The sequence below is a fragment of the Chiloscyllium plagiosum genome, unplaced genomic scaffold, assembly GCF_037043375.1.
Source record: "Chiloscyllium plagiosum isolate Xiang-an unplaced genomic scaffold, Cpla_swu_hap1 HiC_scaffold_19, whole genome shotgun sequence".
Lineage (NCBI taxonomy): Eukaryota > Metazoa > Chordata > Chondrichthyes > Orectolobiformes > Hemiscylliidae > Chiloscyllium > Chiloscyllium plagiosum.
In genome coordinates this window covers 68,015,142-68,031,909 of record NW_028270157.1, presented here as the reverse complement: position 1 = coordinate 68,031,909, position 16,768 = coordinate 68,015,142, and the positions used below count along the sequence as shown (strand labels likewise).

Sequence of the window (16,768 nt, the reverse complement as noted above, 5' to 3'; positions counted from 1 at the left end):
ATTCCTGAAGAAGGGCTTATGCCCGAAATGTCGATTCTCCTGCTCCTTTGATGCTGCCTGACCTGCTGCGCTTTTCCAGCAACACCTTTTTCTCCTCAACCAGTGGTATGGTGCTCCCATTAGACTTGTACACCAGAACTGGCCATGCCCCTGGCTTAACTGTTCCAGTATACTGCAACATTGGCATTTTCCTGACCAAATGTAAAATTGCCAACATGTTAACAATGCCAATCTTTGTGTAGAGGGCCGAATTCCAAAACTTGTGGATGTTATAAAATCAGGAAGTATTGTGAACTGTGACTTAACTGCATTAACTTGATTACTGCTACTGTTAGAGTACTGAGTGCAGAGCCCCCTGTTTCTCAGGGTGCTGTTTTGGCTGAGATGTTAAACTGCGGCCATATCAGTAATTTGTAGGCGACTGTAAAATACCACATTGCCGTCAGTTTGAAACAAAGAAGCAGGAGACATTCGCTTTGTTAGCCAAACTTTTGAGCATTGCTGAGTAAAGAGGTTGTGGAAGCGTTTAGTCTTGAGTGCATCAGGACACAATTGCAAGAATGCCAAATCTGGAAGGGAGCAACAATTTATAGTGCACGAGAAGAGGTGCTAATTTGGTTGGCAAGTGGAATCTGCTCTGATTTTTTTTCTGTGGTTTAAAATGACGATAGAGGGTGGTGACACTAACCAGTGCATTTTAAACAAATACACATGACAGTAAATCAAATCAAAGATGTTGCCATGGACCATACGGGATCAGGGAACAGTAACTGCTTGGCTTTCATCTAAACTAGTACAGTATGAGGCAGTTTGACATACCGTTGCAGTGTGAAATGCAACAGGGCATGACACTTCCCTCTAGTTCTTATTTGATTCTAAAAGATATAATGTCAGATCATGTTTACAAAACCTACATGTGAGTATTAGAAGCTTCTAGCATGTGCAAACAAGCCATGCAGCAAGTCCAACTGATGATCTAGTGGAATTTTAAACAAATTCTTGGCAGTTACCTGTTTCCTGGTACACTCTCCATGGTAACGTTGCTACCATTGGAATCCATTTGCCAACCAATCAACACCTCTTTTTTTTTTTGCGGTATAAATTGTGTTCCTTTTCAGATTTGGCTTCCTTGCAATTCTGCCCAGACGTTGGCAAAACTCATTCCTGCAATTTTACCCGTACAAAAAAAAACCTCGCTTTTTACATCAACACTTGAGAGTAGGAGAGTTCTATCTCATGTCCTGGAAAGGACATACCTCTTTCCTAACATCATTGCAACAGTCAACGGTCCTTTATCACATTGTTATCTTGCTACACTGGAGTTTGCAGTGTGAGAGTTGATGTTTCCTATGTACCTGTGACTATATCTTTTCTGTAAAGCACTTTGTGGCATGCTGTGGTCATGACCAATGCCACAGGAATGCAAATTTTCTATCGTTTTGACTTGTCTACAAGAGCAGTTGACAGTGACCCAACTAATGAAAGGAAAATAATCAGAGACTTACCAAAGTAGCTGCTTTTTCATTACTGTGCCTGTACACGAGCGGGCACACAAGGCATGTTATACGTACGCACACTGGATGCCATCCCTCCTTCCATGCTCACCACACAGAATGCTCCATGCTGTCATGCCCCTCACCCAGTATAAATTTCCCATCCTACACCCGCTGCCCCCAACACCCCATTCCTATATTGCCTACTCTGCCTGCTTACAGGCTCTCCAGTAGTAAAGCTTCCCAAGTCCTTTCAGCACTGCATTTCAAAAAGAAGCATCCTGTATTTGAGCACTTTTGAACTCAGTGGTTTGGATTCCTCTTCAACTAAATTGAATGGGAAAGTCAGGGGCAAGGATAAAGTATGGCGTATTTTGACATTAAGAAGGTTTCACTTGCTGTCTCGTTCTGAATATAAGTTTCTGTGTGTAGACCCATCCCCAGTAGGAAAAATGCTCGAAGAGGTTTCGCATGAGAACTCAGAAGCTAGCAGGTACAAAAGACATCGGTCTCCTTTTATATTTCAATACAAACGCTAATATTAAAACTAAGGACCCAGGTGACTGTAGCAGCACCTCCTCTCTCCCAGGTAAAGACTGACTGCGACAGTGAGGCCTGTGAACTTGGAATTATTCCGGTGCCTAAAGCTTGTGTACAAATATTCCATCTCAGGATGACGCAAAAAGATTTCCCCTCTTCCCACCCCACTATGCTACTTGGTGTTTTGGTCCGAGGGGAAAGATTATTCTACTGTACCATTCATTCATTTTTAAACAAAGTTCCCAAATATCGGCAAAGAAAACCTATGGGTACCAGGTTTCAAGCTTTTCCGGTGCGTTTTCCCTGGTCCTTTAGAGTCATAGAGATGTGCAGCACAGAAACAGACCCTTCGATTCAACCCGTCCATGTCAACCAGATATTCTCCATTTAATCTAGCCCTGTTTGCCAGCACTTGGCCCATGTCCCTCTCAATCCTTCCGATTCACATTCCCATCATGATGCTTTTTAAATATAATGGTCCCACTTTCATCACATCTTGTGCCAGCTCATTCCATACACTTGGCTGTATGAAAATGCTGACCCTCAGGTCCCTTTTAAATCTTTCCCGGAGAAAGTGAGGTCTGCAGATGCTGGAGATCAAAGTTGAAACTTTATTGCTGGAACAGCACAGCAGGTCAGGCAGCATCCAGGGAACAGGAGATTCGACGTTTCGGGCACAGGCCCTTCTTCAGGAATGAGCAGAGAGTGTTCAGCAGGAGAAGATAAAAGGTAGGGAGGAGGGACTTGGAGGAGGGGCGTTGGAAATGTGATAGGTGGAAAGAGGTCAAGGTGAGGGTGATAGGTCGGAGTAGGATGGAGGCGGAGAGGTCAAGAAGAAGACTGCAGGTCAGGAAGGCGGTGCCGGGCTGGAGGGATCCGGCTGAGACAAGGTGGGGGCCCTCCAACCCTGTCAACATCCTTGTAAATCTTTTCTGCACCCTTTCAAGTTTCACAACATCTTTTCTACAGCAGGGAGATTTGCTGTTCTTACAACACATTGGCAGATTTCCTGCAAATGTGTGTTGAACCCAAGTATTTGATGATGAAGGGCTTATGCCTGAAACGTCGATTCTCCTACTTCTCAGATGCTGCCTGAGCAGCACCACACCCTTGACCGTGTACTTGGTATCAATATGAACCAAACAATAGGCTTAGAGAACATCTTGCAAATCACCTTTAAGGTATAATCGATCAGAGGGATTTTTTTTTGTTAGCTGTGACATTGATTTAGTTCTCTCCTTTTTCGGCTGCAAATTCTCTTGTAAACCCGTTCACCTTTTCTCATTCTCGGCTTCGCCTGTGACTTAATGATCCAGGTGCAAAGAATCTTTCCTCTCACTGCCATCATCAAGGGAGCCGTGCAATCCGAATTCTGAAGAAGTTCGATCAGCAGACTCTGCAAAATTTAAAATAGTTTCACCTTGTTAAAGTAAAAGAGAAAGGTTGTTTGCTGAGTATATCTCATCAAAAATTAAGGATTGGATAAATAGAATGCACTGTCCTTTTTTGTTTTGTTTTGAATTGGCTGGACTTATTTCAACGTAATTCGTTTTGCTTGTTGACAGTCAGTTAGGCCGTATGGAATCCAAAACCGCAGAAAGGAATGGTTTGATTGTTCCTGCATTTTGGAAAAATACTTGAGTACTAAATGACCGTTATAGATTTCCATTAAGTAAAGGGTGGCAAGGTGACTCGGTGGTTAACACTGCTGCCTTGCAGTGCCAGGGACCCGGGTTTAATTTCGCCGACAAGAGTTTACAAATTCTCCCTGCGTCTACAGTCCAAAGATGTGCAGGTTTGGTCGATTTGGCTATGCTAAATTACTCAGTATTCAGGGATATGCAGGCTGGGTGGGTTAGCTCTCAGGAATGGAGGGTGACAGGGATGGGGGTAGGTGGCGTGTCTGGGTCAGCTGTTCTTCAGTGGGCCAGTGTGACCCTATGGGCAGAATGGCCTCCTGCACTGTAGGGATTCATTGATTCTAAATGGAACTGTCAGTTTTGTACCTTGCAAATCCTAATTGCTGAAACTGCTGTATTACGGCGTCAGTTTATTTTTAATTCACTCGTGGTATATAGGTGTTGCTAGCTGGGCCAGTGTTTATTACCCACCTTTAGTTACCCTTGAAAAGGTGGGGGTGAGCTACCTTTCTTGAACTGCTGCAGTCCATGTGCTGTAGATAGATCCACAAATGCCATTAGGGAGGGAAATCCAGGATTGTGACCCAATGATGATGAAGGAGTACCAACTTAGGATAGCGAGGGACTTGGGAATTTGCAGGTGGCGGTGGTGGTCCCATGTGTTCCTTGTCCTATTATGGTGGTCATGGTTTGGTCTGCACTGCCTAAGGATCTTTGGTGAAATTCAAACTAGTTCGGACTATACCTTTTCAAAATAGGTGCATGATGTTGCAACACAAGATGTTTTGATATAAAAATATCTGCTTCCTTTTGCAATGGAGTCAGTGTAGTGCCCTCAGTCAGTGATATGTATGCATTGTACAGTAACATGGTTAAGTGCAGAGATCAGACTGTGTAAGTCTGTGATATTGTAAACATAAAAATAGTTAGTGTTGTAAATAAGTTGAGCTATCTGACTCAAGAACCACACTTTGTGGTACAGTATATGTTATGCAGATTAACTTGCAGAAAATCCAATTACAAATCCATAATTTAATAAGTTAATTTTATTCATTAACTTATTAAATTTCCTTTCAGAAGTGTGAATGTATTCTGAGGATTTGGGTTCGTGGGTCAGCATACTCTGCTTGACATTCCACCCATTAAACTGTAATGGGTTTGTGAATAGTCAAAATCTACCTCTGGAAATGTAGCCTTGACCCCCTTTTTATGAATATGTCATGGGTATATTCCTACCTTCTGCTATTGGTGCAGTGTAGCTGCAGTGTGTCCCATATCTATAAGATGCACTGCAGCAATTTCAGACCTGTGATTTCTACCACATCGAAGAAGAGGGGTTGGGGGTCCAGGAAGTCTCTTGTTAGCCTTTAAACACCCCCACCCCTACCCCCACCCCACACCTCCTAAAGGTTGTCACAACATGCTTCAAGCAAGCACAAACCTTACAGGGCTGGATGTGGATAAACTGTGTATTGACACCTGCCTGGTGCTACGTGTGGTTTCTCAGTATTAAGTCTCACTTTCCATGCCCTATGAAGATCTTTTGAATATAGTGTTCTTTTATACACCATAACATTGAAGGTACGTTTCATAGATTTGACCTCCTGGTGTATTGATTCAAAGTTCTTTCAAAGCATCCACATTCTTTCAACACTCTCTATTTGTGTAAACCAGGGCTCCTAGTTTCAAAGTCACTTCCCTTAGGCAACATTTCACTTAAGCTGAACACACAGCACCTGTGAGGTGTGCATTGACTTTCTGTAGCATAAGTTAGAGGGAGTATTGTCCCTAATTGACCTCTGTGGTTTAGTTGGGAGTGCTTTCTAGACACTTGTCTCACAATCTTGAATCCCAATTCAGGCCTGGGCATAAGAATCCTGGTGGACTCTTCAGTGATGAGGGAATGCTCCAATGCCAGAGGGCCATCTTTTAGCTGAGGTGTTGCACCTTGGTCTGCTTTGGCACAGTTCTAAAGATTGTGTAGAAACATTAGAATTCATCTACGTAGATCTTTGAAGGGGGTAGGCCAAATTGAGAGGAGAGTTAGTAATGTTAAGGGATGGTGGGCTTCATAGTCATTGACTACAGAAGCAGGAACAGTATGGTGACCATTTTTATAAAGGCATACTTAATCCACAATGATATTGTTCTCAGTTTCTCTTGCTCCACTTAAAAAAAAAGAACTGATGGTATTTAAAAGGATGGAGTGAAAACTTTAGCAAGATGGAGAGATGGAAAAAGTTAAGGATGGTGTCCTGAAAGCAAAATACATCAAGGGAAGAGAGTGTGGTGCTAGAAAAGCACAGTAGTTCAGGCAGCATCCGAGGAGCAGTGGAATTTACTTTTCGGGCCTATGTCCTTCGTCAGGATTCTCCTGCTCCTCGGATGCTGCCTGTCAGGCTGTGCTTTTCCAGCACCATACTCTCTACTCTGATCTCCAGCATCTGCAGTCCCCACTTTCTCCGACATTAAGGGAAGATTGGGTACGGGTGGATAAGCTTAGAATAGCTTTCAATAAGTTAGACAAAGCAAAATTGTTCCCATTAATGGATGGTGCCAGGACTGGGAGAGGCAAACTTTAAGCTTTTGGGCAAGAAATGGAGCAGGTGCAATGAGGAAGAACGTTCTTAGGCAGCAACTGGGAGCCAGGATAGGGGTGGCAGCAGAGATGATCAATGATTTTGAAAGCAAATTGAGCATTTTATTTGAAGGTTGTGGTTTTACTGGCTGGGCCAACATTTATTGCCCATCTTTATTTCCCTTGAGAACAAGCTAATCAGCTGCTGCCTTGAACCGCCGCAGTCCATGTGGTTTGAAGGACATTCCGCATGCTGCTGGGGAAGGTGTTCCAGGATTTTGACTGAGCGACTACAAAGGAATGGTGATTATATTTCCAAATCTGGCTGGTGGGTGGCTTGGAGGAGAACTTGCGGGGGGGTGTGGTCTTCCCATGTATCTGCTGCCCTTGCCCTTTTAAGATGGCAGTGGTCATGGATTTGGAAGCTTAAGAGCCTTGGTGAATGAGGACTGCAGATGCTGGAAATCAGAGTCGAGAGTGTGGTGCTGGGATGTTCCTGATGAAGGGCCTATGCCCGAAGCATCGATTCTCCTGCTCCTCTGATGCTGCCTGACCTGCTGTGCTTTTCCAGCACCACACTGTTGACCACGAATTTCTACAGTGCATCTTGTAGATAGTGCACAGTGCTGCTATTGAGCAGCAGTGATGGAGGGAGTGAATGTGATGCCACTCAAACAGGCTGCTTTGTCCTGGATGGTTCTGAGCATGTCAAGTGTTGTTGAAGCTGGACCCGTCCAGGCACGTGGGGAGAAATCCATCACACTTCTGACTCGTGCCTTGTGGCTGATAGACATGCTTTGCTGATTCAGGTGAGTTACTCGCTGCAGTATTCCGAGCTTGCTTTTTCTGACTGACTATTTTTTGTTGCTGCTATGGCTAGTCCAGTTCACTTTCTGGCCATTAGTAGCCCAGGATGTTGCTAATGGGGTAATGGCAAAGGGGATAGTTATATTCTTTCTTGTTGGAGGTAGCTGTTGCCTGGTGTGTTTGAGTTGTCTGGCACAAATGTCAGCCCAAGCCTGAAAATTGTGTAGGTCTTGATGCATTTGTGTATACTGTACTTCTGTACCAGAGGAGTTGAGAATGGTGCCATTCATTAGACACTTGAGAACGTAACAGGGCTGTGCAGATAGACTGGGGGAATGGGACTGACGAGAGTGCTGTACAGAGAACCAGTGCAGGCACAATGGGTTAAATAGGCTGTGTGCATAAATGAGTTCAAGGTTGTAAAGTCTCGAGAATGGCTGATGGTTGTGGTGTTATGGAATTGTGAGGCTTGTTTTCTCAAAAATAACTTTCCTGACCTTGCAGCTTGCAAACCTGTTGAAGACTCAGTTTTATCAACTCTTTTGATTCTCTCACCAATGAATCCCTCTACCAAACTTTATTAAGTCAGCCCCTGAAGTTATACTTTAGTCACTCGTGGCTGGCATTGTTACGATCATTAGCCCTGCATGAGCATTGTTTGGCTCAGAAAACAAGCTATATTTTTTTCTGCAATACTTCATAGACTCAATGTTTAAAATGTTTCCTTCAAGATACAAGTATGATTAATGGTCCTTCAATTCCTTTTTAGGTTACGCTATACCCTAACTGAAAGTGTGTGGCCATTCATGCACTCCTATTTCATCAGAAAGGAAGACTTGCATTTTTATAATGTCTTCTGGACCTAATTTTGCAGCAAAGAACTTTCCATGCAATGAATTACAGCCATTATTGTAATGCTGAAACCAATTTCTGTAGCACAATGACATTAACAACAAGGTAATAATGATCAGATAATGCTTTCCTTGCAATGTTGAGAAATATTTGGCAGGTTACTGGAGGTAATGGTGTAGTTCTTCTGTGGAATATTGCCATGCAATCCTATATCTCCACCTGAGTGGCCAGACAGATTCTCTGTTTATTGTTCTTAATTGAAAATGTCACCTTTTTTTGATGCAAAATTTCCTCAATGCTGCACTGTGTGGGGTGTTCAATTGTTCAGTGTTTGAGTCTGGTGACTGATCTATGCTCATGGTACTAGACTAGTTAAGCCTACAGGAGCTGAGCTGTAGGCATGGGTGCAGACATTTTTGTAATTGCTGAGATATATTTCAGATACTTGCAAATACATTTGCACGCACATCGCAGCTAGTGCTCTGAGAACTGCACAGTATCCTGGAAATTCAGCCGTAGGTTTCTATGTTCATCTCCTCTGAAGTGGCACTTGAACCCACAATGTTCTGGTACAGGAAAAGAGCCACAGTTGCCATCTGTGAGCTTTCCGATCTCCAAACCTAACGGCACTGTTGGGAGCATCTTCATCCAGAGAATGAATGAAAAATAGTTAAATGCTCGCCAGCCACAGTGCAATTGCTGATTTGTGCCTTTAAAAGCTGTGTGTACAACCCTAGATAAATGATGCTTCTGTATCAATGAGTGACAGGCCTTCTAACTCGGTGTTAAGAGTGGGAATAGTTCGAAGTGATGAATTGAACGTCCGATGTAATGTTTAAAGTGCACTGGTTTAAGTTAGATCTTTGCCGGCTCTGTCTTCATGAGCCTAAATGACACATCTTGGCAAGTATGTCAAATTACAGTTTTTATAGTGAAAGATCAAATGATATTGAGGTGTCACTAGTTTATGGAGCCATTAAAATTAAATTTATAACCCTACAATCCAACATCTCACTCTAACTCTAGATATGTCTCAGTTGGTAGCACTCTTTCCTCTGTGGGTTCAAGTCCCACAGAAGAAACTGAACCCAAACTCTTGGCTGCTACTCCCTAATGTGGTACTGAAGGAGGGCAGCACAATTAAAGGTGTTGATTCAGATTAAACATTAATGCAGGCCGTACCTGTACCTGTCCTCTCAGCTGGACGTACAAGTTCCTTAATACTACTTTTTTTTTGAAGGAAAGTAGAAAGTGATCGGCTTATCTCCAACACAAACCCTACCCTTGGAAGCCTCTATCCCTCAAGCGACATCTTGTTGTTTGTGAGAGCTTGCTGAGAGTAAATTGACCACTGCATTTTGTACATAGTAACTGTGATGATGACACTGTAAGGTTAGACATGCAGGGCTAGTTTCCCTGAGAGTTTAGAAAGAGCGAATGGTAATTTGATTGATGTAATAACCTTTTTATAGAAGTTTATAAAGTCCTGAGGGGCATGGATAGGGTGATTAGACAGGGTGTTTTCCCTGGAGAGGTTTCAAAACTAGAGCGCATAGGTTTAAGGTGAGAGGAGAAAGATTTGAAAGGGACCTAAGGGGCAACTTTTTCCACACAGAGGGTAGTGCATGTATGGAATGAGCTACCAGGGGAAATGGTGGAGGCTGGTACAATTACAGCATTTAAAAGGCATCATGTTGGGTAGAATAGGTTGGGTTTAGAGGGATATGGGCCAAATGCTGGCAAATGGGACTAGGTCAGATTAGGATGTCTGGTCAGGATGGATGAATTGGACCGCATGGTCATACAGCATGGAAACAGACCCTGTGACTCTGATTCTGTATAAGATCCTGTAAGGTTTTGACCAGGTGGATGTGGTAGGGATGTTTACTGCTGTGGGTCAGCTGAGAACGAGGGGGCATTGCTTTAAAGTTAGGATTTACTGTTTTAGGACAGGTGAGGGAAATTTTCTCTTCAGATGCAATTGGTCTGTGTTGTATAGGTCTCACTGACCCCAAAAACAGTGCACAATTTTCCAGCAATCTAAAGTACCCCTCCCAACCTACACCATCTCTCCAGCCACAAACTCATCTGGACTAACCTCCTATTCCTATACTCACTCGCACAGGGCAATGGAAGTAATCCAGAGATTACCACCTTTTGGGTCTTGTTCTTTGATCTACCTCCTACCTCCCTTATTTCCGCTTTGAGGAGCTCATCCCTTTTCCAACCCATGTCGTTGGGTCTCAATGTGTACCATGATCTCCCTCTGTTTGCCAGTCTGCTTTGGAATGCCCTGCAGCCATTCAGTGACGTCCCCAAGTCAAATGCCAAGGAGGCAACGTATCATCCTGAGGCCTAATTTCTGGCTGCTGAAATGCCTGTTAGTTCCCCCACTATAATCCTGCCACTATCTGCCTTCGTCTACCCTGCCCTTTCTTTCCCCAGTGTCATGACCACTGCTATCCATGACGTACTCAGTATCCTGGATGCTCCACAGTGAGTCCACCCACAACCCCAGCTTCGAAAACATGGTTCTCCGGTGGCGGAATATTAACAACTAACTTCTGTTACAGCAACTGTGTTTCCTTTACCTTTTACTTTGCATACTTGTACTCATTTATTACATCGGCACTGATTTTCATTTATTCCTGTGGCTTCTCAGTTAACCCTTTCTTATGAAAAAAAAACCCCCCACTTTTTAAAAAAATCACAAATGGATCAATCCACCACGTTCCAGTGTCACTATTTGATTTGTTTTCCCAATTGGCGGATCCCTGAAACTGCAGCTCTGAACCCTGCTCTCTAAAGTGCTAGGCTCCTGATCCCGGGCCTCCGTGTGCGTGCTTCTGCCGACACACACTCTCTGGACTCAACTGAAAGTTGAAGAATGTCGCCTTACAAAATGTAAACTACAGAAATGGCCTTACAAACCAAGAACCCAAAAAGAAAAGCACTTCTCTCCCCTGCAACGTATTCCCACTGTGCTCCAGCTTCCCAGAAAAGGGTCCTAAGGGGCAACTTTTTCATGCAGAGGGTTGTGCGTGTATGAAATGAGCTGCCAGAGGAAGTGGTGGAAGCTGGTACAATTACAACATTTAAATGGCATTTGGATGGGTAAATGAATAGGAAGGGTTTTGAGGGATATAGGCCAAGTGCTGCCAAATTGGGACTAGATTGGGTTGGGATATCTGGTCGGCATGGGCGAGTTGGACCGAAGGGTCTGTTTCCATGCTATACATCTCTATGACTCTTAAGCACTCACCTCCACTCAGGCTCTGTGCCTCCTTCAGGATGTGCTCTCTCCCAGTCTCTCAAATTGAAAACACAAACAAATCAGCCATGATTTTATGAAATAGGAGAGTATACCTGTTGGGCTAAATGGCTGACTTCTCCTAAGTTGTATCTTTAGAAGTATCCCATTTGGCTCCAAAGTGTTTTGAAAAATCCTTTTGTCACGGAAGGCATTATATAAAATGCAAATGATGATTTTTTTTTTGTGAGGGATCCATTCTGAATCCCTCCAAGGTTTCTTTATTACCGCCTGCATCAGAATTATATATGAGCTGAGTATTGATTAAACAACTGGTGCTGGATAAATAAGGAATGCTCATGAATCTAGCTTTGTAGGAGTGTTTCTTTTTGGGTTTAACTGTTCCGATGAGACTGGGCAATGATCACAGTGACGCACTGAAATAATATATACACTGGAGAAATGGATCTGGTCGCTAATGCAGGAGAAAGATCAGAGTTACTACAAATGGCCAGGTAATTTTAAATGGGTGCTCTTCAACATCCCCTTTGTTATTGATCCAAAATCATTAAGTGAGTTGCAGGTTCATTATCAAGGCTGTACGTGTATCCTAAGGAGCCTTCACTAATGGCATTGTTCCACAGCCCAAGGCTGTAGTAGGTGGGCTTGTGTCCATTTCCAATGAGTTACAGCCCCTAGGTTCAGACAGGAGGGGGCTGCATTCATATTTTTAAAAATTGAAATGAAGGAGCTTTAATACAGGTCAATGCTAAGAACGAGGAGTAGAGATGGGGGCAGTGTCATGGAGGTCTGAATGAGTTAGCTGCTGACAGAGGGGTTGGTGGCCAGTGGGCCCAGAGTCAAGATGGCTGCTGGTCAGGAACTGATGGAGCCCAGTCAGACCAGGTGGAAGCCCTTGCTGAAAGACTGTAATGTCTATCTTTGTAGCTTTATTTCTTATTTTGCTTATTTATACTATGTATATCTGTAATGTAGTGTAACTTTTCTATTCTCCTGAATTATTTTTGTGACTAAGATGGCACTGTGTGTTGGTGACATTGTACACTTTTCACTGTTGTTCTGTACTTTTGTTCCTTAAATATATGTGATAAAAAATCTACAGTACATTCTCGAGTTAAAGTTGACCCCCTATTTTTGGGCAAAAAATCTGGAATCTTCCATGTATCTTGTGTCAAAGTCAACCCTAGTTCTTTACAGAAAGCAGATCAACATTTGGTCAAGGTATTAACCTGTCCATAAATGCTACGAAGAGGAAATGCATTTATTTTTGTGCTGTAATGTGTTTTGATGTCCAATTCACGCCGACGTTAGCCACGGATTTCTTAAGTTAGTTACCGAACGAGCACTATAATTAGTACAATTATCCCACCATCTTTTCCTATATAAGATAGGCCGATATGCATTTACTTCACTATAATTACCGTGCGGCCGTTGCTGCTTTCTCACAGCTACAATGGTCAATGAGACTGTAGGCGAGTCAAATGCCCAATAACATTTTATTAGAAAGAAAAGCTTTGAATGTTAGTTTGAAAAACTAAAACAGCAGTAGACACGAGAAAGCGGGGGAAATGGAAGAATTTGGTGTGAACGTTTAAGATGCATCAGGTCAGCGTCAGGTAACAACCTCCCTTAGGAGGCGCAGCTGATCTCATGGAATTACTGTTATTCATTCGGGGTTTTTTTTCTATTTGTTTAGGCATCAATTGGGCTTCTGCTAATGATGTGGGTATTTTGGATTGTAGTGTGAACGTCAGCCTCTGAAAAGTAGTACCCAGTCGCAGTTGACCCCATAAATTTAACCTTTAAAATAAAAGTCTTAAAAATTTTGACTTTTACACAAGTACATACAGTAATTATAACTTTCACGATGATGCAGTATTCTGTTGGTGGTTCAGCAAGATCCTCCAGTGAATGGAGTGAGGTGAACACCATCACGGACCTGTGATGGTGATCAGGAAGGGTTGGGCTTGTGTTGGAGTGAGAAGAAACTCCCCTTTGTTACTGAGCTTTAACATTTTGATGCGAGTCATAATTGATACACATCCTGTGGTAACTGCAGTTAGTGTTGCCTGTGTTCGGATGCCTCTGGATACTAAATGGTTAGCAAGCTGTTCCTTCAGAGAAGTGATGCCTGGAAGATGGTCAGTCAGAAATCACAGGGTATTAATTGGAATGGGAACCCGAATAATGAGTGCCCTTCCAGGTCCAACCTCTTTAGCACTGAAAAGTAATCATTTGCTTTGGTTGCTCCCTCTCAACCTGGCAGATGCTGCATTTCCAGCTATGTTGCCTGTGTTGAGGAAGAAGCCATTGAGTACAAGAATTGGGATGTCATGTTGAGGTTGTATAGTATGTTGGTTAGGCCACTTTTGCAGTGCTGCGTCCAGTTCTGATCTCCTCCCCCCTGCTTTGGAAGGATATTATTAAATTGGAGAGGTTTCAGAAAAGATTTGCCAGGATGTTGCCGGGTATGGAAGGTTTGAGGTATGAGGGTAGACTGGGACATCTTTCACTAGAGCGTAGGAGGTTGTGGAGTGACCTTGTGGAAGTTTGTAAGATCATAAGGGGCCTAGCTAAGATGAATCGCAAAGGGCTTTTCATTAGGGTGGGGGAGTTCAAAACTAGGGAGCATAGGAGGCAGGAGAGATTTAAAAGGGACGTGAAGGACAGCTTTTTCACACAGGTGGTTCAGATATGGGCTGCATTGCCCAAAGAAGTGGGAATAGATGTGGGTACAGTTGCAACATTTAAAAGCCGTTAGGATAGCTACACAAAAAATAGGAAAGGTTTGGAGGGATATGGGCAGGCGTAGGCAAGTGGGACGAGCCTAGATTGGGAGACCTGGTCAGCATGGATGAGTTGGATCGAAGGCTCTGTTTCTGTGCTGTCTGACACTGTGACTGAAATATTATTCTTGGCAATTGGAGATGTGAGGGAAGCATCATCTCTCATGTTAGTGGTTTAAGCAACCTCACAATTGGGCATATCACGTTGGACAAGTTTGGGATATTGTAGATTGAGTTGGGGCACTTAGTTTTCCATGAATAATTGAGGAGGGATAGTGGCAAAGTAGTAACATCATTGCACTAATAATCCAGAGGCCCAGGCTAATGGTTTATGAACATAGCTTCAGAAGTCACTCAGTTTATTCAATTAATAATATCTGGAATTGAACACTAGTCTTAGTAATAGTCACCATGACAACTATCATCTCCAGTCATCAAAGCTCCTATGGTTCATTAAATCCTGTTTAGGGAAGGAAATCTGACATCGTTACCTGGTCTGGTGTAACTCCAGACCCGCAGAAATGTGGGTGACTCTTACCTGCTGTCTGACATGGTCCTGGCCTGCCATTTGGTTCCAGGGCAGTTACAGATGGGCAGCAAACGCTCGCCTCGCCAGTGATACCCACATCCCAGAAAATACAATTCGGCAAGGAAATCGCTGCAAAGGTTTCTACTTAAGGCAGGAGGTGAAAGCAGAGGCTTGGGAAGAACCCAGTAACACTGCTTCGTTAGCTTAAAGAGAGCCGGTGCCACATTTGAGCTGAGTTAATGAGTTCACATAATCCACACATAAATGCACACCATTTTGTCCTTGACAAACCTGCATTTTGAGAACCTTAGAAAGGTTGCATTACAGAAAAAGAACGTTCGGTCTGCAGACTCTGTCAGATCTCCAGGATCAACTCAGCTAGTCCCACTCACTCTGGAAGCCTGACTCTCTCTCTCTCTCTCTCTCTCTCTTCCCCTCCCCCCTCCCTCCAGTTCCCTTTTATTTTCAAAGGCCTTGATTGATTCTGTCACTATCACACTCTCAAAGCAGGGTGATCTAGATTTGTTCTCCGATGGAAGCTTTGGAGTAATTCCAGCATTGGGCGCAATCTTTGAGACAATCCCTGTTCTAGACCAGGCGTCAAGTATGCTGTCCACCTGTAAAATCCCTTGAATTATTGTTTTACCTAATTATTAGCTTTACCTAAGGGCAAAAGGAACATTGGAACCGGATTAGATCATTCCACCTTTCTGGCTTATTCTACTGTTCAGTTAGATTGTGACTAATCTATCTAAAATCTGGAACCCTTACCTAACAAAAATCTTAATTAATCTCCATTTTGAGTGTGGCTGATGCAGTTACAAACACCATTTTGCTTTCTCTCAGCTTTGGAAGGTCCTGTTGTGATCATGGACAGTCAGAAGTGATTTATCTGTTCTCAACACCTAGTTGGGATGCATATGCTTTGATTTCATTGCTTTCTGCTTGCTAATGTGCTGGTATCAATGCAAACTGGTCAGTGTCTATTTTGCGTGCAAATTGATTTGAGCCATGAATACTGAACATATTATCAACTGTGGGGGAGAAAAGCCTAAAAAATATTGCAAAGCACATCGCAAAGATTTAATTCTGCAGGACTGACTCTGGTTTTGAAGTCATTGCTGCAGGCAACTCTGGGAATAAAATCGGAGGGGCATTTTAAAACAATACGTTGTTGCTTTTTCAATCTCTTCGAACAGTTGTGTTAGTAGCAAGCAAGAAACGATAAACCTTTATAAAATCCTGGTTCAGCCTCAATGTCTGTAATTCTGGGCTCCACAATTCAGTGAGAATGTAATGGTTTTAGGATGGAAATGGATTCGAGTGAAAGATTTCAGAAAAGAGGAATTAAGATGATGGAGTCACTCTTTAAGGAAAAGTTAGACACACAAAGCAGTAAAGTGTTTGAAATCTTGAGATCTGGTTAGAGTAAATGAAGAGAAATGTCTCTATTTGAATGGAGGTGTGAGGGCACAGATTTAAGGTAAATGGCAAAGAAATCAGTTTAGATTAGATTAGATTCCCTACAGTATGGAAACAGGCCCTTCAGCCCAACAAGTCCACACCGACCCTCCAAGGAGTAACCACCCACACCCATTCCCCACGTTTACCCCTGACGAATGTATCTAACATTATGGGCAATGTAGTATGGCCAATTCACCTGACCCGCACATCTTTGGATTGTGGGAGAAACCCACGCAGACACGGGGAGAATGTGTAAACTCCACACAGACAGTCGCCCGAGGCTGGAGTCGAACCCGGGTCCCTGGCTCTGTGAGACAGCAGTGCTAAGCACTGAGCCACCATTGTGACTTTAGGAGAGCCCTTTTGCACAGTGAGTGGTTCGGATCAGGAACGTACTGTTCAAGAGTAACCTGGAGGTAGATTGAATTGTGGCTTAAGTGCATAAAAACCCTTCCGCTAATAAAAATGTAAGGCTGAGAACAAGTGGCTGAGTTGCAGAGAGCTGGCATTGAGTAAATGGGTTGAATAGCCTTGACTGAAAACAACAAATGCTGGAGATCACAGCAGGTCAGGCAGCATCCATGGAGAGACAGCAAGCTAATGTTTCCAGCTTAGATGATTCTTCAGAGCTGACGTGAACTGTGGAGGGGCAACATTTTTGCAATGGTGGGTTGATGGGATTACTGGGGGAGAAAGGGTGTTGATTGTGCATATAGTTGGTGGGGAATAGCCTTGTTCTGTCTTGTAATCCTTTTAATAGCAGGTGTGGGGAAAATGGTTGTTTAGCTGGATAGGGATTTGGGGAAAG

General features: G+C 43.3%; 1 protein-coding gene across 4 annotated transcripts in view; it reads left to right on the top strand.

The window, feature by feature from the left end:
- Nucleotides 1-16,768, top strand: part of LOC122559472 (xylosyl- and glucuronyltransferase LARGE1) — a 513,835-nt gene that overhangs the window by 59,589 nt on the left and 437,478 nt on the right. The window lies entirely within an intron of this gene.